General features: G+C 47.0%; 12 pseudogenes; all 12 read right to left on the bottom strand.

The window, feature by feature from the left end:
• Positions 1–5,629: 5,629 nt before the first annotated feature.
• On the bottom strand, positions 5,630–5,748 carry LOC143978903 (5S ribosomal RNA; annotated as a pseudogene).
• A 107-nt stretch (positions 5,749–5,855) lies between these two features.
• Positions 5,856–5,974, bottom strand: LOC143979791 (5S ribosomal RNA; annotated as a pseudogene).
• A 5,759-nt stretch (positions 5,975–11,733) lies between these two features.
• LOC143979426 (5S ribosomal RNA) lies at positions 11,734–11,852 on the bottom strand (annotated as a pseudogene).
• Positions 11,853–11,960: 108 nt separating this feature from the next.
• On the bottom strand, positions 11,961–12,079 carry LOC143979739 (5S ribosomal RNA; annotated as a pseudogene).
• Positions 12,080–12,186: 107 nt separating this feature from the next.
• LOC143979747 (5S ribosomal RNA) lies at positions 12,187–12,305 on the bottom strand (annotated as a pseudogene).
• A 109-nt stretch (positions 12,306–12,414) lies between these two features.
• On the bottom strand, positions 12,415–12,533 carry LOC143979418 (5S ribosomal RNA; annotated as a pseudogene).
• Positions 12,534–12,642: 109 nt separating this feature from the next.
• Positions 12,643–12,771, bottom strand: LOC143979758 (5S ribosomal RNA; annotated as a pseudogene).
• Positions 12,772–12,879: 108 nt separating this feature from the next.
• On the bottom strand, positions 12,880–12,999 carry LOC143979583 (5S ribosomal RNA; annotated as a pseudogene).
• Positions 13,000–13,344: 345 nt separating this feature from the next.
• LOC143979824 (5S ribosomal RNA) lies at positions 13,345–13,463 on the bottom strand (annotated as a pseudogene).
• A 107-nt stretch (positions 13,464–13,570) lies between these two features.
• Positions 13,571–13,689, bottom strand: LOC143979868 (5S ribosomal RNA; annotated as a pseudogene).
• A 108-nt stretch (positions 13,690–13,797) lies between these two features.
• LOC143979721 (5S ribosomal RNA) lies at positions 13,798–13,916 on the bottom strand (annotated as a pseudogene).
• Positions 13,917–14,023: 107 nt separating this feature from the next.
• Positions 14,024–14,142, bottom strand: LOC143979342 (5S ribosomal RNA; annotated as a pseudogene).
• Between the last annotated feature and the right edge of the window lie 10,410 nt (positions 14,143–24,552).

The following is a 24,552-nucleotide window of genomic DNA, read 5'->3' as shown; positions in this document are numbered from 1 at the left end:
AGTATGCAATTGCAATGTGATAGTTTGACTGCATATGTGATACAATTGCAACAGCATCTAACCAAGATCCACAAGAGTGTTTATGCTTCCATTCCAGATCCCAACTCTATAGCAGGTACTCATTCACTTAGCCCCGGAGATTGGGTCTATGTAAAGAAACATACCAGAAAAGCTTTAGAGCCACGGTTTGAAGGACCATATCAAGTGCTGCTGACCACTCCCACATCGGTCAAGTTGGAGGGAAAAGCAGCCTGGATCCACGCATCACACTGCAAAAAGAGTCCTGAACCGAGAGAAACAGAATGACGATCTTTCTAACTATGATAATAGTGCTTGAATGTTTTCAAATATTTGTTTACACATGGACTCCCGGTATCAATGTAACAGTTCATGAAAACAGTACTGATCTTAGATGGACAAATCAGGATAAGGGTGTAATGCAAGTGTATACTGTAGGAAATTTCACTGTGTCAGGACAGGAGGGTCCTTTCTATGTAAAAGAAAATGACTATTATCCACGTTCACCAGTGGCCTTCATAAAAGCTAAGTCACAAGCACAAGTAAACATAACTTTCCAGTGTAAGGACAATTTACCATCACCCTTTAATAACACACCACATAAATGTCATAAGTTAGGTCCATCTGAAACATGGAGGGAAGTATTTGACAAAACACAAATGTTACTTTCTACCCCAGATTCCCAAATCTACAGGAACCTACAGAAGGGAAAGGGTCCCAGACCAGTAAGTGGAAGTGAACAATTCAATCTAACAGGTCCTATTAGTACAAATCAATCTGCAACTTATATTTGTGCAGCATGGTATTTTGTACCAATAAGGAAATCAGGTAAAACAACAGGAGGATATATACAATGGCAACATTATGGTTTTGATATAAAGATAGAGGACACTCTACCTACCATCTTCGAATCCTCTGTATTAACTCCTATTCCTAAATCTTGCATAAATGTTTCATTATCACAACAGAAAACAAAAATCTAATTTAATGTAACTTTTCCCCAGCTACCAGAGTGTAGGTATCGACGAGAATGGTATGATACAGTTCTGGGAGCTGCAGGAACTGGAATGGGAGTAATGAATGGGATACAGATGGAAATGATACAAAATAAGTGGAAACGTGCAGGAAGTCACATAGCTGATAGTTTAATAATCACAAGCAAATGGTTACCTACAACATTTGAAACACAAATTAGCCAGTTACAGTTAACTAAATATCTCAATATTATGGTTAATCACACAGCACTAGCTAGTTTGGAGTTGTGGAAAGCAAATCAGAAGTTCATAAACATTACTCAATGTGCTTTCTCTACACTATCTTATCACATTCAAATTAATAGAGCTCGAGATGAGCTACGATTGGGGAATTATCACACTTGGATGAACTATTTCAAGGGTTTAAATTTAGAAAGTACATGGTTTGAAGTACCAGGAAAAGAAGTTGAATGTGAAGAAAGATGGTGTGCTGGAAGATTTGATGTATATAAAGTAGAAAGGATTGAAGTAATGTGTAAGTTAATAGTAATGCCACTCTTGATAGGAAAGGATCTACCTGAATTTTGGTATCCTGAGATCTATGGACATTATGTAGATACACAAAACATGACTCATGATCTAAGTCTATGTACTAATACTAATAAGGGAATAGTTTGTGGAAGAAGTTCTCCAGTCTATGAACCTTGCTTATTGAAACATCAATCTAATATATGTAAGTTTCAGAGACTACCAGTAAGTGTAGGAAACAGATTTATGGAGATAGGACCACAACATATTTGTTTAATTACAAATAATCAGGAAACTATGGAAAGTTTAAATAAAACAGCTCCCTTTTCAGGATGTGTAAAGAATGTTAAAATGCTTAAATGGCAGAATGAAACTTTCCTTTTTGAACCAGATGCACATAGAATATTTAATCAAGAATGGACGGTAGATAACCTTACTGATACTACCCCTTTCATAATATCATTAGAGCCCTTACAACAAATCTTAAGAGAGTCTGAAATACTTAGAAAACACATAGAGACACAGGAACATACCCTTCAAAATAATCTAATATCTGCAGTTATAGATAAAGGAAAATTAATACATTCATCCTCACAGATAAGAGATGAAACTACCCACCATTGGTACGATGTTTTCAGTGGATGGTCTCCTACCGCCACTACTATACTTAATTGGATGTTGAGTCCTATTTATGTTTGCTTTTGTTATAATGACAATTATTAATTGTTGTATATACAAGAGAATTCAAAAGAAAGTTAAAAGAATGAATAGGGGTGCCCTATAGAACTCTGAGTTTGGGATTATGAGTTGACGTCACCCTTCTCTTTGATTCTCTTTGCTTTTGAGATGCTGATATGGAACTGGGGGATGAGGACATTGTTCTCCTCTGACAACCCGCGGTCAGGGATAGTACTCAGGAAAGTATTGGCTATAACTCATGAGTAAGGACCCAGAGTTGGGAGAAGGATGATGTCAAAGGGGGAAAATGATAGGATCAGAGTTCTAGCTTAAGTTATGAGTTGACATTATTTGTACAAAATTGCTGTGTTATAAGATACGTATTGTGAAAAGTGTAAAGTCACTCAGACTACGCCCATCTGCTGACCACACGATAGAGAAAGGCTGTTTTCTCCTTATCTGGTATTTTTGTGTTTTTTTTCCCTTATTATGGTACTTTTGTTTTGTATGACACATCAATTTTGAGGGTATATAAGAACTGTGAAAACAATAAACCTTTGGCCATTCAGCTTGGATTTGGGCTACAGAAAAGGTCTCCTGTATTTCATTTCTATCAGAAGCATAAGATTTGAACTCAGCATTACAAAGAGGAAAAGCAATTGGTTTGAGAATTGCACTTAACAGCGGCTAAAAGCCGTTCGAGAGGGGACGTCCAACCCCCCCTCCAGCCGCTCTTCCTGTCCCACTGGTAGACCTGAGCCACCAGTCGGCACATCCGCCCCCCAAGCTGAGACCTGAACAAAGCCAGATCATTCCACACAATGCACTCAATTGTAATATTGACAAGCTAGGCATTTTAAAACAATAAAATGCTTTCCAGAAAAGCCCGGCACCGCAGGGGTTAACAAAACCCCGTAGGCAGAGGGCTGGCATGACTGTGTGAACAGTGCATGTCAGCCCTGCATGATAGGGGGCGGGGGATGGGCCGAGGGGAGTAGGGTGAGAGTTACTCAGTGCAGAGAAGTTGATCCCGCCCCCTCCACGAGGCAGCATTCAAGAAAAAAGTTTGTATGGGACAGCAGCATGGCAGCCATAGAGGAGCTGATTGCAAAGGTTAGAGAGGAGGCAGCCACTCGGGGGGAGGCATGGGTGCAGGAGACACTGGGGGTTTTGCTGGGGCAGCCGGGGGGGACATCCACGGACGGAGGGGGGGGGGCCCACGGAGGTCACGGCCCCCATCCAGGTTTTCACCTGAACCCCCCAGGAGAGGGAGGGCTGATGCCAGCAGTCCGGGGAGGGCTCCATCGGGCCCCCCGGCGAAGAGAGCCACCAGGACTGGAGGGGGGAGACTGAGGAGCCCATCCCCAAGGAGGCTGGGACAGAGGAGCAGGCCGGAAGGGGGATCTACTGGAGCCTCTTGGCCCCATAGGAGAGCAGTAGGAGCGGATGCAGCCCCCCCACCCAGCGTGGAACATGCAGGGTTAGGACCTCAGCGGAGGAGATCTCAGGCTACGGGGGTGAGTCCACCCCCCCCCCCCCCGGGCTAGCATCGCCAGGTCGGGTGAGGAGGGACGGAGACTGGCGTCGGCGATTGGTGGTCGATCGGACGGGGCTGAGGTGGTCCGCACCGGCCCTACAAAGGCAACGCAAAAATCCACTGGCGGGTACGCAGCACGGCGGCAGGCCAGGTCGGCTGTTTTACCCTCGGCAGCCAGGGCCGTGTCCCCTGGTGGGCTGTCTGGAGAGGATGCGCTGATGTCCGGTCACAGGTCGGAGGGTGAGGTGTCCGGATCGGAGGAGGAGGTTCCGAGAAGTCCAATCCCTGCTAGGGTGTCCGAGAGATTGGCTGGTGGGATTGCTCCTGTGCAGCCCGGTGAGTACCCTTTAAGTTTACCTATTGGTGGGGGGATTGTTTCGGCGGGTGCCGGTGGTGCTGTGAGTGCGGGTACACAGGAGGTGGTGGAGCAGGGGGGTTTGAGGACAGGTGGGGCTGTCAGGGCAGAGAGTGGGCTGTTGGGTTTTCTGGCTGGGATCAAGGAGCTGGTGGGCAGGTTTGAGCACCAGGAGAGGGCTGCTGCTGGCCCGGCGGCGGCGTGGGTCCCTTCTGGCGGGGTGTCCGGGGGTGTCGCAAAAGGCACGGAAGTGGTGGTCCCGGCAGTGGCTGGGCCCGCGGGGCAGGAGCCGCCAGTGCCCATTAAGGCATCGAGCGGGAGCGAGTCCTCTACTAGACAAGACATTGTGCGTTTGGCGGACTCTTCGAAATGCGAGGTGTATGTCTGCTTTGAAGGGCCGTTGGGGGCTCATTTAAAGACAGAGGTACGGAAGAAGAAGGAAGAAGGGAACGTGTTGGCAGTTCAACGAGGGATCCTGTAAGTTCGGCGGATCCTGTCGGTACAAGCACGAGTGTTCCGGCTGCGGGGGAACGCACCCGTTGTCACGCTGTTTTAAACAGGGCAGGAACAGATCTGGAGATGCTGCGCAAAAGAGGGAGGACGCCAGTGATGGTGGAAAGGATGCGACCGTTTCTCAGTAGGTATCCGGATAGGAAGGCAGCACGCCTCTTGGAGGAGGGTTTCACAGAGGGGTTTCGGATACCGGGTAGGTTAGAGGTACCGCGGAACCTGAAGTCGGCCTTGCTGCATCCTGACGTGGTTTCTATGAAGCTGCGTAAGGAGGTAGAATTGGGACGGATGGGAGGCCCTTTTCTGGTGGCACCTTTCCCTGATCTTGTGGTTTCTCCTTTGGGGGTGGTTCCAAAAAAGGAACCGCAGAAATTTCGGCTAATTCACCACTTGTCTTTTCCGAAAGGGGGTCGGTCAATGATGCCATTGATCCTGAGGAGTGTACAGTTAGCTACACGTCCTTTGATGCGGCGGTGAGTTGGGTCCACCGATATGGGCAGGAGGCGCTGATGGCGAAAACAGACATTGAGTCGGCTTTTCGGTTGCTCCCCGTCCATCCCGAAAGTTTTCGGTTGTTGGGGTGTCATTGGGACAACATGTTTTATGTTGACCGTTGCCTCCCCATGGGGTGCTCCATTTCATGCGTGGTGTTTGAAACATTTAGCTCATTTGTGGAATGGGTGGTGCGGGATGTCGCAGGGCTGAACTCTGTTATCAATTCCAGAGTGTGCGGGGTGTTGCTGGCGACGCTGGAACATGTAGCGGAACGGTTCGGCATCCCGTTGGCACCCGACAAGACGGAAGGGCCCAGGAAGGTCACCACCTTTCTGGGTATTGTGTTGGATTCTGAAGCGATGGAATGCAGGTTGCCGGAGGACAAGCTTGTGGATCTGAAAACCGTCAGGGTGATGTGGCCGTAGGAAATTTTGTTGGCCACTCTCACCCCTCTTGACAAACCCCAAGATGGTCACCTCGGCAAACAAGCAAAAAAATAAAACAGGTCGTCGACGCCAACAACATATTATAAAAAGCCTACGGCACCTTGTACTCCCAAGCGGTCTCCCACCCAGGTACTAACCAGACCCAACCCTGCTTAGCATCCGAGATCAGACAAGATCGTGTGCATTCAGGGTGATGTGGCCATAGGCAATCTTGCTGGCCAATCTCAACCCTCTTGACAAATGCCAAGATGGTCACCTCAGCAAACAGCCAGAAAAATGAAACAGGTCGTCGACGCCAACAACATATTAAAAAAAGCCTACGGCACCTGGTATTCCCAGGAGGTCTCCCATCCAGGTACTAACATGGCCTAACCCTGCTTAGAATCCGAGATCAGATGATATCTAGCGGATTCAGGGTGATGTGGCCTTAGGCGATCTTGCTTGCCACTCTCAACCCTCTTGACAAACACCAAGATGGTCACCTCGGCAAACAAGCAGAAAAATAAAACAGGTCTTCGACGCCGACTACACATTAAAAAAAGCCTGCGGCACCTGGTATTCCTGGTGCCACCTGGTGATGTGGCACCGGCTCTAGTAGAGCAGCCATTTACTATTTACATTGCCTATGAAATCTGCTCTGTTGGGACCACAGAGCATATGCGCAAGGGGAAATCACTGGCAATGCATTCTACACTGCTCCAAGGTGGGCATACTAATGAGCAGCAAACGGGTAGTTAACAGCATTATATACAAACAATGCTACAGTGGGCTTGGGAGGGGGTCCTGTCTAAATCCTGCTCTAGCAAATGGGCAGCAAGTGATATCTATGTGCATTGTGCCTGAACCCTTCTCTGTTTTTGCTTGCTACTGGCTACACTATACATGGACATTAATGAATAGTTTTCATTGAAAACTTTCATATGGTTTAAATTATGGACGTTTAAACCTATTTGTGTGGGAATGGCATGTGTCATACCTTTTCCCCTATGGGGAGAAGACATCTTGACCCAGTCCCTAAAGTCTGAACCAAGAATAGGGCACGTTGATTTTGGCCTGGCCAAAGTTTGTTGGCTGTAGTATGGTGCCCTCATACTCTAACCAAGAAAAGCTAAGAACCATTCCAAGATCAAAACACCGAATTCCCAAGAACAAAAGGATGAACAGTTAGAATAGGATCTGCCATTCGCTTCATAAGCCATAACCAAACATTTGGACTGCCTGCCATGTTGCCCTAGAAGCAGTTGGAAGAGAGAGAGAGACTGAATCAGATCTAGCTCAGCCTTCTCAGAGGAATGAGCACTCTTCCGCAAGTCCAGCATGAACTGAGATTGACCCAGTCCCTCAGCCTTCTACTTCAGAACAACCTAGCAACCAGACTAGAGGCTTAATTATAGCTTACAATTAGGGTTGCCACCTTTTATTCAAGCCAAACCCGAACACTTTTGCGGCACAGGGCAATTTTTTGTTTCTTTTTTTCTGTAAACACTATAGGATTATAAAAGACCTGGGATATATTTGCGTGCCCCAAGGAGAGTAGTAATGTAGCGCACAGAGTGCACCAGTGGGTGCGGCCAAATTACTCTTGCTGACATCATCAACCCACCCTTCAGTGATGCCGAACCTGACCTCAAACAGCTGCCCGCAGCGGCAACAGATTTGTGTATGACTATCTGGGTCACTTGGGGAGCCACAGCCTGGTCTGAATCATGTGTCCGGATTTCAGGTGGACTGAAACCCGGACACATGATTCAAAACCCGAAATGTCCGGGTGAATCCTGGACAGGTGGCAACCCTACTTACAATTGAAATGTAAGATGGTCTTCCAACAGCCGCCCTTTACTTCCAGAGAGCGGGGGCTCTCTGTAGACTTTCCCAAGAGTGATCAGACTGAAATCCCTGCTCTCTTTCTTATTCCTAACTCCATCCAGCAATATTTTTGGGTCCACAAAATTCAGTGGGTAAACCCAAGCAATGAGTTATGATTAAAGCTCATAACTCAGGCAGTTAATTGAGCTATATACTTTTTCATTCCTAACGCAGTCAAGCAATATTTTTGGGTCCACAAAATTCAGTGATGAACCCAAGCAATGAGTTATGATTAAAGCTCATAACTCTGACACTGCTTCTATAGCATGTTAGACAATTTATTTTATCATCCTTAACCACTTAAGGACCGCCGCATGGCAATGTACATCGGTGCAATGGCACCGACAGGCACAAGGGCACCGACAGGCACAAGGGCACCGACAGGCACAAGGGCAGCACAGTGGTGTAGTGGTTAGCACTCTCACCTAGCAGTAAGAAGGGTCACTGGTTCAAATCCCAATCCCAACCACAACACTACCTGCCTGGAGTTTGCATGTTCTCCCTGTGCTTGTGTGGGTTTTCTCTGGGTACTCCAGTTTCCTCCCACAATCCAAACACATGCAGGTAGGTTAATTGGCCTCTGTCCAAAATTGGCCTTAGTATATGCATGGGGACCTTGGATTGTGGGCTCCTTGAGGGTAGGGACCAATGTGAGTGTGCAATGTACAGGAATAGGGACAATTGTAGACACTCACTCAGATTGAACTGGATGGACTGGTGTCTTTTTTCAACCTAACTAACTATGAAACTATGAAAGCACGTACATGTACATGCTCGCCTTCCAGCGGGTGGGGGGTCCGATCGGACCCCCCTCCCACTGGATGCGGCGGTCCGTTTCGCTTCAGGAGCGATCCGGGATGAGGGGATGGCCGTTGGTTTCTGGCCATTCCCTCTCAATCGCTCCTGGCGAATGAGAAGCTTCCCCCGCTGTGTATAGTAAACACAGGCAGGCATGTCATTCTCCTCGGGGCGGTCTTATTGACCGGACTACGAGGAGAACAGTGAAAGTAAGTGTGCACCAACACTACACTGACATGTAGGCACACATAGACACACAAACCCCCCTCCCCCTCCCAGTCACAGTGTCACTGATTGCAGTGATCATTTATTTATTGATCACTGCATTTAGTGTCAGTTGTGACAGTAAAAGCTGTCAGGGCAGTTAATGTTAGGTCCAGGGTAGCCCCCTACCCCCCCCCCCAATAAAGGTTTAACCCCCTGATTGCCCCTAGAGTTAACCCTTTCACCCCCTTTTGCCAGTGTCACTAAGCAATCGTTTTTCTGATCGCTGCATTAGTGTCACTGGTGGCGCTAAGTAGCTAGTTATTTTTTTAGGTTCACCACTAGGTTTTTATAGCGCTAGGTACCCCGATATACTACCCAATAACGGTTTTAACCCCCTGATTGCCCCTAGTTAACCCTTTCACCAGCGATCACCGTATAAGTGTCACTGGTGACGCTGGTTAGCCAGTTACTTATTTAGGGTCCCCGTCAGGTTTTTATATAGCGCCAGGGACCCCCATATACTACCTAATAAAGATTTTAACCCCCTGGTTGCCGCTAGTTAATCCTTTCACCAGTGATCTCCGTATAAGTGTTATGGGTGACTCTGGTTAGTTAGTTTGCTTTTTATAGCATCAGGGCACCCACCATTTATTACCCAATAAAGGTTTAAGCCCCTGATCACCCGGCGGGTGATATCAATTAGGTTTTAGGGTCAGGGTCTGCGTCGCCCCAGGTAGCGCTAGGTTAGTGCCAGTACCGCTAACACCCACGCGCACAGCATAAACCTCCCGTAGTGGTATAGAATCTGAACAGATCAATATCTGACTGATCAGATCTATACTAACGTCCCCAGCAGTTTAGGGTTCCAAAAAAACGTATTGTTAGTGGGATCAGCCCAGATACCTGCTAGCACCTGCGTTTTGCCCCTCCGCCCAGCCCACCCAAGTGCAGTATCGATCGATCATTGTCACTTACAAAACACTAAACACATAACTGCAGCGTTCGTAGAGTCAGGCCTGATCCCTGCGATTGCTAACAGTTTTTTTTGGTAGCGTTTTATATTTAAATTCGGAAGGCAGTGCTTGGTTTTCAGGGTCCCGTACGTGGCTAGGCTCCCAAAAAGTCCCACATATGTGGTATCCCCGTACTCAGGAGAAGCAGCAGAATATATATTTGGGGTGCAATTCTACATATACAGTGGTGTGAAAAAGTGTTTGCCCCCTTCCTCATTTCCTGTTCCTTTGCATGTTTGTCACACTTAAGTGTTTCGGAACATCAAACCAATTTAAACAATAGTCAAGGACAACACAAGTAAACACAAAATGCAATTTGTAAATGAAGGTGTTTATTATTAAAGGTGAAAAAAAATCCAAACCATGATGGCCCTGTGTGAAAAAGTGATTGCCCCCTAAACCTAATAACTGGTTGGGCCACCCTTAGCAGCAACAACTGCAACCAAGCGTTTGCGATAACGTGCAATGAGGCTTTTACAGCGTCCTGGAGGAATTTTGGCCCACTCATCTTTGCAGAATTGTCCTAATTCAGTTACATTAGAGGGTTTTTGAGCATGAACGGCCTTTTTAAGGTCATACCACAACATCTCAATAGGATTCAGGTCAGGACTTTGGCTAGGCCACTCCAAAGTCTTCATTTTGTTTTTCTTCAGCCATTCGGTGGTGGACTTGCTGGTGTGTTTAGGATCATTGTCCTGCTGCAGAACCCAAGTTCGTTTCAGCTTGAGTACACAAACAGATGGTCGGACATTCTCCTTCAGGATCTCTTGGTAGACAGCAGAATTCATAGTTCTTTTTATCACGGCAAGTCTTCCAGGTCCTGAAGCAGCAAAACAGCCCCAGACCATCACACTACCACCACCATATTTTACTGTTGGTATAATGTTCTTTTTATGAAATGCAGTGTTCATTCTATGCCAGATATACTTGGACACACACCTTCCAAAGAGTTCCACTTTTGTCTCATCGGTCCACAGAATGTTGTCCCAAAAGTCTTGGGGATCATCAAGATGTGTTGTGGAGAAATTGAGACAAGCTTTTATGTTCTTTTTGCTCAGCAGTGGTTTTCTCCTTGGAACTTTGCCATGCAGGCCATTTTTGCCCAGTCTTTTCCTGATGGTGGAGGCATGAACGCTGACCTTAACTGAGGCAAGTGAGGCCTGCAGTTCCTTGGACGTTGTTGTGGGGTCTTTTGTGACCTCTTGGATGAGTCGTCGCTGCGCTCTTGGGGTAATTTTGGGCGGCCGGCCACTCCTGGGAAGGTTCACCACTGTTCCATGTCTTTCCCCATTTGTGGATAATGGCTCTCACTGTGGTTCGCTGGATTCTCAAAGCTTTGGAAATGGCTTTATAACCCTTTCCAGACTGATAGATCTCAATTACTTTCTTTCTCAATTGTTCCTGAATTTCTTTGGGTCTCGGCATGATGTGTAGCTTTTAAGGATCTTCTGGTGGACCTTACTGTGTCAAGCAGCTCCTATTTAAGTGATGCCTTGATTGTGAACAGGTGTGGCAATAATCAGGCCTGGGTGTGGCTATAGAAATTGAACTCAGGTGTGGACAACCACAGTTATAGTATGTTTTAACAAGGGGGGCAATCACTTTTTCACACAGGGCCATGAAGGTTTGGATTTTTTTTCACTTTTAATAATAAACACCTTCATTTACAAATTGCATTTTGTGTTTACTTGTGTTGTCCTTGACTATTGTTTAAATTGGTTTGATGTTCCGAAACACTTAAGTGTGACAAACATGCAAAGGAACAGGAAATGAGGAAGGGGGCAAACACTTTTTCACACCACTGTAACTATGGCATGTGTGAGCAATATATCATTTAGTGACAACTTTTTTGTAAACTTTTTTTTTTTTTGTATCATTATTCAATCACTTGGGACAAAAAAAAAATATTCAATGGGCTCAACATGCCCCTCAGCAATTTCCTTGGGGTGTCTACTTTCCAAAATGGGGTCACTTGGGGGGGGGGGGGTTGTGTTATTTTGGCATTTTATGGCCTTCGAAACTGTGATAGGTAGTGAGGAGTGAAATCAAAAATTTGCACCCTTAGAAATCCTGAAGGCAGTGATTGGATTTCGGGGTGCCGTACGCGGCTAGACTCCCAAAAAGTCCCACATATGTGGTATCCCCGTACTCAGGAGAAGCAGCAGAATATATTTTGGGGTGCAATTCCACATATAACTATGGCATTTGTGAGCAATATATCATTTAGTGACAACTTTTTGTAAACCTAGCAACCAGACTAGAGGCTTAATTAAAACAGGTCGTCCACGCCAACAACATATTAAAATAAAGCCTACGGCACCTGGTATTCCCAGAAGGTCTCCCATCCATGTACTAACCAGGCCCAAACCTGCTTAGCATCCGAGATCAGAGGAGATTGGGCACATTCAGGGTGATGAGGCCAAAGGCGATTTTGCTGACCACTCTCAACCCTCTTGACAAACGCCAAGATGGTCACCTCGGCAAACAAGAAGAAAAATAAAACAGTTCATCGACGCCAACAACATATAAAAAAAAAGCCTATGGCACCTGGTACTCCCAAGCAGTCTCCAACCCAGGTACTAACCAGGCCCGACCCTGCTTATCATCCGAAATCAGACGAGATTGGGCGCATTCAGGGTGATGAGGCCTTAGGGGTTCTTCATTACCTCTCTCAACCCTCTTGACAAAGGCCAAGATGGTCACCTTGGCAAACAAGCAGAAAAAGAAAACAGGTCGTCGACGCCAACAACATATTAAAAAAAGCCTACAGCACCTGTTATTCCCTGACGGTCTCCCATCCAAGTACTAACCAGGCCCGACACTGCTTAGCTTCCGAAAACAAACGAAACAGAGCGCATTCAGGGTGATGTGGCTGTAAGCAATCTTGCTGTCCACTCTCAACCCTCTTGACAAATGTCAAGATGATCACCTCGGCAAACAAGCAGAAAAATAAAATCTGGTCGTCTACACAAACAACATATTACAAAAAAGCCTATGGCACCTGTTATTCCCAGGTGGTCTCCCATCCAGGTACTAACCAAGCCCGACCCTGCTTTGCATCCGAGATCAGACAAGATCAAGAGCATTCAGGGTGATGTGGCTGTAGGCAACCTTGCTGGCTACTCTCAACCCTCTTGACAAACACCAAGATGGTTACTTCGGCAAATTAGTAGAAAAATATAACAGGTTGTCGACGCCAACAACATAATAAAAAAAAAGCCTACGGCACCTGGTATTCCCAAGCTGTCTCCCATCCAGGTACTAACCAGGCCCGACACTGCTTAGCATTCGAGATCAGATGAGATAAGATAAGATCGGGAGCATTCAGGGTGATGTAGCTGTAGGCGATCTTGCTGGCCACTCTCAACCCTCTTGACAAACGTCAAGATGATCACCTCGGCAAACAAGCAGAAAAATAAAACAGGTCGTCTACACCAACCACATATTAAAAAAAAGCCTACAGCACCTGGTTTTCCCAGGAGGTCTCCCATCCAGGCACCTAAGCAGGCCCGACCCAGCTTAGCATCCAAGATCAGACGAGATTGTGCGCATTCAGGGTGATATGGCCTTTGGCGATCTTGCTGGCCACTCTCAACCTCTTGACAAACGCTAAGATATTCACCCCGGCAAACAAGCAGAAAAATAAAACTTTGTCGACGCCAACAACATATTAAAAAAAACCTATGGCACCTGTTATTACCAGGCGGTTTCCCATCCAGGTACTAATCAGGCCCGACCCTGCTTAGCATCAGAGATCAGACGAGATAAGACGAGATCGGGCACATGCAGGGTGATGTGACCAAAAGTGATCTTGCTGGCCCCTCTCAACCCTCTTGATAAACACCAAGATGGTCACCTCGACAAACAAGCAGAAAAATAAAACGGGTCATCGACGGCAACAGCATATTAAAAAAAAAAAAGCCTACGGCACCCAGTATTCACAGGTGGTCTCCCATCCAGGTATTAACCAGGCCCAACCCTGCTTATCATCCAAGAATAGACAAGATCAGGCGCATTCAGGGTGATGTGGCCGTAGGTGATCTTGCTGGCCACTCTCAACCCTCTTGACAAATGCAAAGATGGTCACCTCTGCAAACAAGCAGAAAAACAAGACATGTCGTCGACGCCAACAACATATTAAAAAAAATCTATGGAACCTAGTATTCCGAGGCGGTCTCCCATCCAGGTACTAACCAGGCCCGACCCTGCTTAGCATCTGATATCAGATGGTACCAGGCTCATTCAGGGTGATGTGGCCATAGGGGAACTTGCTGGCCACTCTCAACCCTCTTGGCAAACGCCAAGATGGTCACCTCGGCAAACAAGCAGAAAAATTAAACAGGTCGTCGATGCCAACAACATATAAAAAAAAAGCCTACGGCACCTGGTATTTCCAGGCAGTCTCCCATCCAGGTACTAACCAGTCCTGATCCTGCTTAGCATCCGAGATCAGATGAGATCAAGCGCATTCAGAGTGATATAGCAGTAGGCTATCTTGGTGGCAACTCTCAACCCTCTTGACAAACGCCAAGATGGTCACCTCGGCAAACAAGCAGAAAAATAAAGCAGGTTGTCGACGTCAACAACATAATTAAAAAAGCCTACGGCACCTGATATTCCCGGGCGGGCACCCATTCAGGTACTAACAAGGCCCGACCCTGCTTAGCATCCGAGATCAGACGAGATTGGGCGCATTCAGGGTGATGTGGCCTTAGGCAAACTTGCTGGTCACTCTAAACCCTCTTGACAAACGCCAAGATGGTCACCTCGGTAAATAAGCAGAAAAATAAAACAGGTCGTTGACGCCAACAACATATTAAACAAAAAGCCTACGGCACCTGGTATTCCCAAGCGGTCTCCCATCAAGGTACTAACCAGTAGGGATGGCCGAACTGTTCGCCCAGGTTGTCTTTTGTCAGGGCTGAGAGAGGGACAGGACGCTGTGTGCAGCAGGGACAGTCAGTTTAATCATTAGCTGTTACTATTAGGTCCACAAAAGTCCTTTTCAGAACTGATATGGTAAAGTAGTACAGGATATAGTTTTGAGTGCTATTCAAGTTATTGTTGCAGGAGCCTGTGTTTTGTCAGTTTAAATAGGGACAGGCAGGAAGCTGTGTGTGGCAGTGAGGGACAGTCAGTTTAATCAGTAGCTGTTACTGTTAGGTCCACAAAGGTTCTTTTCAGGACTGGTATGGTAATAGGCTTGTACACGTATAATATTCTTTCTTCCAAATATAGAAAGAATATTATACTTGACTGCTGCCCTTCTGCTGCAGTAGTCCTTTATGATTATAGGGACTGAGGTACAGTCTGCTAATCACAACCTACTATTTGCACAAAGGTCCTTCAAAGGTCCTTCTAAGGATTGGTAAGGTGATGCTATGATGGGAGGGGGGTGCTTTAAAAAAAAAAATCTTATTTTTTTTTCTTTTTTTGCATTGTCCCTTTAAAAATAAAATAAAAAAACCTGAACACTTTTATTGCTGTCACAAGGAATGTGACAGTAATAGGCATGTGAATGGTACTCTTTATGGAGGTATAAGGGGTCTAAAAGACCCTCCTTTTGCACTTACAAGTATTCAGATCGCCAAAATAAGCGATTCTGAATACTGTTATTCTTTTTAATAAATCGGTGCTGTTGGGATTTTACATCGGAGACCCGATACAAACCAAATCTGGCTTTTGTTCAGGTCTCAGCTTGGGGGGCGGACATGCCGACTGGTGGCTCAGGTCTACCAGTGGGACAGGAAGAGTGGCTGGAGGGGGGGTTGGACGTCCCCTCTCGAACGGCTTTTAGCCGCCTTGGTTGCTATCACGAAAAAGCCAACCGTTCTAAAAAAAAAAAAAAGTAACACCTTCAAGCCACGAACGCAAATTTGCATACAGTAAGAGCGACGTCGTGCCCAAATATTGTCCTTTTCCTTTATTTTTTTATTTTTTCCCCACAAATAAAACTTTCCTGGTGCCACCATGGCAGCATGCCTGTGATAGCTCCGCCCCGAAGTCCTCCCCTCAGGATAGTTAATAGCTTATAAAAATGACAACCCTACCCCCCCAGCATTCTCCTTTTTTTCCTCATACCTAACGGATAGTGTTTGGACGTATCTTACCTCTGCCCTGGGCAGTTTTCCGTCTGGGTTCTGGCCTCTCCCAGATGCAGTCCCTGGTCTTGGGTTGCTAACTAGCGCTTATAAGAGGGGAGCCACTTCTGGGGGTCTTTTGGGGCAGCAGCCACTTCCTATATTGGAATTCGGTTCTGCTTATATATATATATATATATATATATATATATATATATATATATATATATATATATATATATATATATATATCTCATAGTTTCCAACATTGTAAAAAAAAATCAGGACACTTTTTTGGCAGTAGGCGGAGCTGTGGTATAATTAGGGGGTGGGGCATGCAATCGGGGTGTGGTTTACGTAAATAGTGGACGTGGCTTACATAGGGTGCGGCTCAAATGGGTGTGGTTAGAGTCTGAGATGAATGCTGGATGGAGAGGGAAAGGAGGGGGATGGAGAGGGAACGGGGGGGGGGAGAGGGAAAGGAGGGACAGCAGCCCCCCGATCCTACACCACAATAGCAATATGTGTTTTCCAGAGTTTGACAAACAGCAGATAAAGATACTCCAAATACCTGGTGTTGGCGCTTCAATCATCCCGGCGCCATGATTGTTATGGTGTCAGGATGATTGAAGCGCATTATTTCTATTATTACATTGTAACATGAAATGAAAACTCACCATAATGCAGAATCAGTGGGAGCCATGAGCGCGTCACTAGCCATGTTGCCTGCCACCAGATGCCATCAGGTATCCCAAGCGGAGTCTGTCCTTACATCAGGTGCCCCATCAGAGGTACCTTCCTCACATCTGTGTCCATCAGCGGAGCCCCTCCTTACATCTGGTGTCCCCCGACATCCACAGACTGGCCCCCGACATCCACAGACTAGCCCCCACATCCACAGACTGGCCCCCGACATCCACAGACTGGCCCCCGACATCCACAGACTGGCCCCCGACATCCACAGACTGGCCCCCAACATCCACATACCATGACTGCCCCCCAAGATCCGACTGGCCCCCGCCCCGACATCCACAGTGACAGACTGGCCCCCGACATGCCGCCGTTGCCGTGCGGAGACATTTAACTGTGGCGCCGCCCACTGCACTTTACACTGACACACACACACACTGGCAGCGGGGGTGGGCGGCGCCACAGGTGTAGACCAACTTCTGGTCTTCTTAAAAATGGCGGCCGGCGGAGACAATGTCCTCCCCATAGACCTCTAGGGGCCGGCGGCATAAAAATTGGAAATTCAATTTCCCGGGAAAAAACGAATTTCCCGGGACATTTCCCAGGACAAAATTAATTCGGGACAAATGTCCTAATCCCGGGAATGTCCCGGGAAATTCGGGACAGTTGGCAACTATGATATATATATATATATATATATATATATATATATAAAATCGGGGGGTGTATGGCCAGGGGGTTTCATGGGATTCTATTGTGCTTTTTTTTGTATTCTGTCCAGTCGCTTTCTGCCCTTGCCTGCCCTGCGATTATGAGTCAGCCGCTGCTAGACCAATACCCTTGCTTTCTTAGGTAAGGGTTTGTACCTCATGGTTTTTTTTTCCCGTTTTTTTTGTGTTTATCCCAGACTAAAAGAGTGCCTTGCACTATTACTTTCGTTTCAGCCCTATACACAAGAGAACGTCTAATCAGACATCTGGTCATCACAACGGACGCACACGCCCAAGTTCGGCGCACAGCCGCTCAACTAGCTCTCATCATTCTAAGGAAAGAGCAAGATCCAAAAGGCATCGGTCAGCTAGCCCTCCCAGACAGGTAAAGAGGGAATGTAGGGCGTGATGTGCACCCCCGATGACAGATAAACTGATCTGTAAAGACTGTTTTCAAGCCTGCACGGATCGCGAAAAGGCAGAGGTGGAACAAGTTACAGAGTTGATCAAAAGACTGGTTAACCACTTGACCACTGGGCACTTAAACACCCTTAATAACCAGACCAATTTTCAGCTTTCGGTGCTCTCACATTTTGAATGACAATTACTCAGTCATGCAACACTGGACCTATATGAAATTTTTTTTCCTTTTTTTCACACAAATAGAGCTTTCTTTTGGTGGTATTTAATCACCGCTCGGTTTTTTATTTTTTGTGCTATAAAAGAAAAAAAACTGAAAATTCTGTAAAAAAATGAATTTTTATTTGTTTCTGTTATAAAATTTATCAGATCGGTGGGCGTGGCTTGGCGCGCCTAGAAAGAGAGCTCCGTCGGTTAGTGGCCCCAGCTTGTCTGTTTTCACCGGCGAACGAAACAAAATGAGCAAGCAGAATAGGCATCAGCATCAGACCCGTCCCCGCCATTCAGCGGCAGCTAATTCTGGACGCCACATCTCGGATATCTTTAAAACACAGGCCTCAGCACTGAAGGTATCGGAGGAAGGCAAGATGGCGCCGGTCCATGCGGACGAGGACTACAGCGAGGATTCGCAGTCAGCCCCGGAGGACAACGGTAGGCGCAGTGTTCGCACTACTCACCCACTCACCTATGAGGACATGTCAGGCTTTGCGGCTGACATTAAAGCGGAGGTCCACCCTAAAATGGACCTTCCGCTCATCGGATTCCTCCCCCCCTCCGGCGCCACAATTGGCACCTTTCAGGGGGGAGGGGGTGCAGTTACCTGGATAATCCAGGTAACTGCACCCACTTCCGGGCTAGCTCTCTGCGGAAAGGGGCGTACATTACGCCCCTTTCCGCAAGTGCCCGCCCCCTTCCGCAAGTGCCCCGCTGCCTGCTGGGAAACACACAGATCCCAGAGGCAGCGGGGACCGTCCTCATTGCGCAGCGCGGCTCGCGCATGCGCAGTAGGGAACCGGGAAATGAAGCCGAAAGGCTCCATTTCCTGATTCCCATACCCAAGATGGCGGCGGCAGCACTCGAGTGTCGATCTAGACAGGCGCGCTGGACAGGTAAGTGTCACTATTTTAAAAGTCAGCAGCTGCAGTATTTGTAGCTGCTGACTTTAAAAAAAAAAAAAAACGCGGAGTCCCGGCGGACTCCCGCTTTAAGGCTTCGTTTTCTGCAGCCATTACAGATCTGAAGACCAGTTTCCTGGTTCTGCAGGAGAAAATGAGGGACAAGTCCATAAGCAGACAAGGCTGTCACCGCACACTCCCTCCATTTCATTGAAATGAATAGACATTTAGAGGATTTAGACAATAGGGGGAGGCGTAATAATATCAGGGTGCGAGGCATACCGGAGTCTGTCGCGGCAGACCAAATCACCCCAGTTCTGCAGAGGGTTTTCAACACCCTTCTTGAACGGCCAGAAGATACCGCTATAGACTTTGTGAGGGCGCATAGGGCGGTAAGAGCCAGAGGTCCTGACACATTACCTCCCCGGGATATAATTTGCTGCTTACAGAGCTTTACTCTTAAAGAGGATATAATGTCCAGGGCACGCAGGAATGATCAGATTGTATTCAATGGGGAGAACATTAAACTTTTTCAGGATCTATCCCAAATTACTTTGAAAAACCGAAGGGCCCTGCGTCCTCTTCTGGACCATCTGAGAGAGAAAGACCTGCGTTACTCATGGCGTTTCCCTTTCGCCCTGTTAGTTACCCACGGTGGTAAGCAACACGTTCTACGCATGCCTGCGGACCTTCCGGAGTTCTGTGCGGCCCGCCAGATCGAGCTGATTACCTTACCTGATTGGTATCAGGAGTTTTCATTGCCACCTAAGGATAGAAGCCCACCTTTTTCTCCGATGGCTTTGCCAGAGAAACATCTCACCAAGAGACAGGGACACAATGAAACACCGCCAAGGGGAACACCCCGAAGTCGTCCACACTCTTCTAGGAACCTGATGGAAGCCTAAAGCATATGACGCACCTATACCCGCCTGCAATTTTGGGATCCCCCTTTTTGCTTTTCTTTTTTTTTTTCCTTTTTTGTCTTTTTTGCTTTTTTGCTTTGTTAACGCAATTCTCTTTCCACTCGACCATCGCTTACTTACCATGACCACGCTGCTCCACTGCCGTCTGGGGTGGAGTGCTTCTACATGTTTGTTCACATACTCCTGACATGGAGCCTTATGGAAGCACAGTGTACAAAGACAGCTTTTGGGATTTTGACCATAACTCATTGGAGCTATAGTTCGAGTGTTTTGGCAGTTGTTAATTGTGGGACTAATACTCTGTTGGAGAATTGCTGATTCCCTGAGTCTTGAACATATGTGGTTTTGTTTGTATGGTCTGGACCGGGGAAAGGCATGGACTCCGAAGTGATCATGGGATGAGAGTACCCCGTGGGTCATTCTATGATGGTGGTGGGGGTTGCTTATAAGGGGTTGATTTCCTCTGTTCAGATTTTGGCGGGTGGTGTGCCTACTGTCCTAAAAGGTTAAATATGCTCAGATATTATGCTCGTAATCTGTCAAGCATGCTCATTGCTATTTATTAGTCATTGGTTTGCTTTAAACGTGCGTCGTTATAACAGACCGTTTAATACTTTTCATATGCTTTCTAGGGCCGCGCACGATGGTTCCTACTTGAATAAGTTGAGTACCCACTGTTGATTTAGTGATAGTTCGGTACTGTTTGTTATTTCTTCTCACGGTGCGGGCACCTGGTTAGATAACCTGAGGTGCTTCGCACGGTGAGTGTTGCTGTCTCCGGGGAGAGCCTCCCCGGACCCCTCAATAGTGTTCCAGACGGGTTCTTTTAGGACCTGTTCACGTGCACTAAAATTAACCCCCCGGGACGGTCAGTCCGTCTAAAGGGGTTGTAACCTACAACTCCTTCTTTATTTCTTTCTCATTTCTCTCATTCTCTTTGCTGCTCTTTAGCTCTCTCTTTTGCCTTATCACGACGCACGCGTTGGTGAAGATTTATTGTTCTCTACTGATTGCAACTAAAAATCTACCTTTTTGTTTTTGTGTGTATTGCTGGGACTATAATTGCAGGTACTGAACTCCGCACCTCCCTGAGTCTGAACCATGGCATATTCCGATTTGGGTCGTAATCCTACGGTGATCTCCCACAAAGTTAAGGGGCTTAACATCCCTGAAAAGAGATCCACCTTAATGAGAGAACTTAAAAAAGGTAGGCCTAGTTTTATATTTCTACAAGAGACCCATTTTAAGACAGGCCATGTACCAATGCTCACTGACTCGTACTTCACTGAGGCGCATCACGCTACCAGTCCCGGGACCAAGTCAAAAGGGGTCTCGATACTGGTAGGCAGGGATGCTGCTTTTGAGGTAACCGACAAACTAGTTGACCCAGATGGGAGATTTCTCTTCCTAAAAGGGACATGCAGGGGGGCCCCCCTGACACTAGCTAACGTGTACTTTCCCAATTCAGCCCAGCTTACTTTTTGTCGGAAACTAACCACCGAGCTGCTGTGCTTCAGCTCGGGTAGATTGATTTTAGGCGGGGATTTTAACATCCCCCTCATACCAACTGAAGACACCTCCAATGGTAAGACTACTATCACTTACAAAGTCCTTAAAAGCATTAAGAAGCTCTTACAATCTATGAACTTGGTCGATACCTGGCGCCACCTGAACCCGGAGGGAAGGGACTATTCCTTCTTCTCTATCCCACACAACCACCACTCACGAATAGATTCTATCTTCATCACACAGAGGGACCTACCACTGCTGAGCGCTGCTCACATCGGTCTGCAAACTATTTCAGATCATGCCCCAATCTCCGTATCATTGGACTAGATGAGCACCCCTACCAAACATAATATGTGGAGATTAAACTCATCTCTACTGACGGATCCCACGTTGCTCCCTGATCTAGTTTCCTCCTTGACTGAATTTTTTAAGCTGAATAATACACCCGGGATGAGCCCCCTTGTGATTTGGGAAACCCACAAATGTCATATTAGGGGTGAGCTGATACGTATGGGCACCCATAAAAAAAGGGAGAGAGACAAAATGATTATGGATCTGACCACAAAAATTAGATCATTAGAATCGCTACATAAACGCTCCCTTGCTGGTGACTCAGCGGGGGCATTACTTGAAGCCAGGAAAACTCTAAAACAGATATTAGATAATACCACCAGGAGATTTTTTTTTTTTAAGAAGAAAATATACTATGAGCACGGGGATAAAACGGGCAAGATCTTGGCGAGAGCCCTGAAAACCCGGACAACCCACAACCACATTAAGGGCATTACTGCTATGGGTGGACGAATTGACAGTGAAACTGAGAAGATTGCCCGACATTTCCAAAATTATTACACGGCCCTCTATAACCTCCCGACTATGCACAAACCATCAGATATACAGGGTGATCGGGCTCAGGCGATACAGGCCTACCTAGACGCAGCGGACCTTCCCAAGCTAGATGAGGGGGACTGTAATCAGCTAGACAGGCCCTTCGATGATGCGGAAATCAAGATTATTAGGGAGTTGAAAACGGGCAAAAGTCCTGGGCCTGACGGGCTTAGCACCATCTACTATAAGACATTCATGGACATTTTACTTACCCCTTTCAAAGACGCTATGAATTCGTTGACAACTCAGGGTTCGACTTCTAATGACTTTTTGTCTGCTTTTATTACTATCCTACCTAAGGAGGGGAAGGATCCGCTCAGCTGCTCCAGCTATAGGCCCATCTCCCTCCTGAATATTGACGTCAAACTTATAGCAAAAGTTCTGGCCAACAGGTTGAGACCCCTACTTCATGATCTGATTGGACCCGTTCAGGCCGGATTCATGCCTGGTAGGGAGGCAAGAGATAACGTGACGAAGTCCCTGAATTTGATCCATTTAGCACACCAGCGAAAGATCGAGGGCTTTCTCATGTCGACTGACGCGGAGAAGGCCTTTGATCGAGTAGCTTGGGATTACATGTTAGAGACATGCAAACGCACTGGTTTGGGCCCTGGCATGATGGCATGGATTTCGGCATTGTACCAGAATCCTTCGGCCAGGCTTAAGGTAAATGGGTCACTTTCAGACATAGTGTTTATTAAAAACGATACTTGACAGGGGTCATGGATTCCTCAATCAAGGGTTTCCAATTAAATGGGAAGGTCTTCAAAGTAGCGGCTTATGCCGACGATCTATTGTTCTTTTTTACAGATCCTCATATTTCTATTCCCTCTCTTTTAAATGAATTCGCTCGTTTTGGTTATATATCTAACTTCAAAATAAACTATTCTAAATCGATGGCCATGAATATTTCACTTCCCAATGCCCGGTTGTCAACGGCCCAAGCCAGTAGCCCCTTTAAGTGGACGGCGTCAGCTATTAAATATTTGGGGATCTGGCTGACTCCTAGACTTTCACTGACCTTTGTGCAGAACTTCCCCCCCCTCCTTAAAAGCATAGCACAGGATCTTCAGAAGTGGGGCTCGGGGTACTTTTCGTGGTTTGGCAGGGCTGCCATCTGTAAAATGGTCATTCTGCCAAAGGTGCTCTACCTGCTACGTACCTTACCTATTAGGATACCTATGAGCTTTTTTTAAATCCCTACATTCCCTCCAGATGAACTTTATCTGGGCACACAAGCCACCTCGACTGAAGAAGGCCCTACTGACCAAACCTAAGGACAGGGGAGGCTTGGGCGTCCCTGACTACAAATACTACTACTACGCTACACATGTTGCACGTATTATCGACTGGCATTGCCATTCCCAAATTAAAGATTGGGTTTTCCTAGAGGAAGAGGTGAGCACAATCCCCCTCAGGTTTTCGCCCTGGATCCCACGAACTAGATACCCCATATCCTTGCTTTCTCACCCTACCATTGGTACTTCCCTCAGCGTATTTCATGTTCTAGCCAAACAACCCGAATTCTCCACTCCTCTGAGCCCCCTCACCCCTATTCGAAACAACCCTGACTTTCCCCCGGGATTGGAGAACCCCTTCCTCAAACCGCTGAGGCCGAGAAGGCCACTCCTGGCGGTTGACTGTTTCCTCAACAAACTGATGAAAGATTTTTCGGACCTTAAACTAGACTGTGAATTGCCACATATGCCAAGGTGGACATACTTTCAGCTACGAAGCTATTGCAACGACGCTACACGTCGATTACACTTTGCAAGAGACCTAACGGAATTCGAATCAGGCCGCGTACACACGCGCGGACTGTTCGCCCAACTTTGTCCGTCCAACAGTTTCGGCAAACAGTCCGCTCAAACTTAGCATGGACGGACATGGCCACACACGACGGACGAACAGTTTGCTGAAACCGTGCGCGATGACGTGAACGGCACGTACGACGGGACGAAAAATACGACGTCCTATACACTGCAATGCAACCTTCCGACGTGGAAATCCTTTCTGAGCATGCGCGAGACTTAGTTGGCCGAACAAGCCTACACACGAGCGAACAGTCCGCTGAAACCTTGTTTCAGCGGACAGTTTTTCGGAATTTCCGTAAGACCTTGTTCGTCCAACTGTCCGCTGAAACTGTCCGCTGAAGCCCCACACACGAGCGGACTGTCCGCCCAAACACTGTTCAGCGGACAAGGTTGGGCGAACAGTCCGCGCGTGTGTACGCGGCCTCACTGTGCTTAAAGGGGGAACCCACCCCGAAAACCACTGCGCTTTCATATGCCTGGCTATAAACTCTAGGTCCGCTTGAGGACCACAGACTCAGGGAGCGGTGGACTCAGGCTCTGGGAACACCGATTTCAGATGACCAGTGGGACAGGGCTTGCGTTCTCTCACACAAATGTTCTTTGAGCACGAGAATGCAAGAAACGTCCTACAAATTGTTGACTCATTGGTACGCTACTCCAGAGAAGATCCACAAATGGTATCCACACTCGTCCGACAGATGTTGGAGATGTGATAAAGAGGAGGGTACGCTGCTCCACATTTGGTGGCAGTGTGAGCAACTGCAACCATACTGGTCAGGGGTACGGGATTTGATCGTTCAGATCACGGAGACCAGCCTTAGGATAGATGCCGCGTGTTGTCTGCTACATATTTCTAACACCTCCTTCAGGAAATACAAGAACTCACTCTCCAGACATATGCTAAATGCAGCCAATTCTCTCATTCCACTTTACTGGAAATCTAAAACAATCCCCACCCTGAAGGAATGGTTGATTAAA

Source organism: Lithobates pipiens, unplaced genomic scaffold (assembly GCF_037356315.1).
Source record: "Lithobates pipiens isolate NorthernLeopardFrog02 unplaced genomic scaffold, aLitPip1_a1.2 Scaffold_13, whole genome shotgun sequence".
Lineage (NCBI taxonomy): Eukaryota > Metazoa > Chordata > Amphibia > Anura > Ranidae > Lithobates > Lithobates pipiens.
Note: the sequence above shows the minus strand (reverse complement) of the source record. Positions and strands in the feature narration are given on the sequence as shown.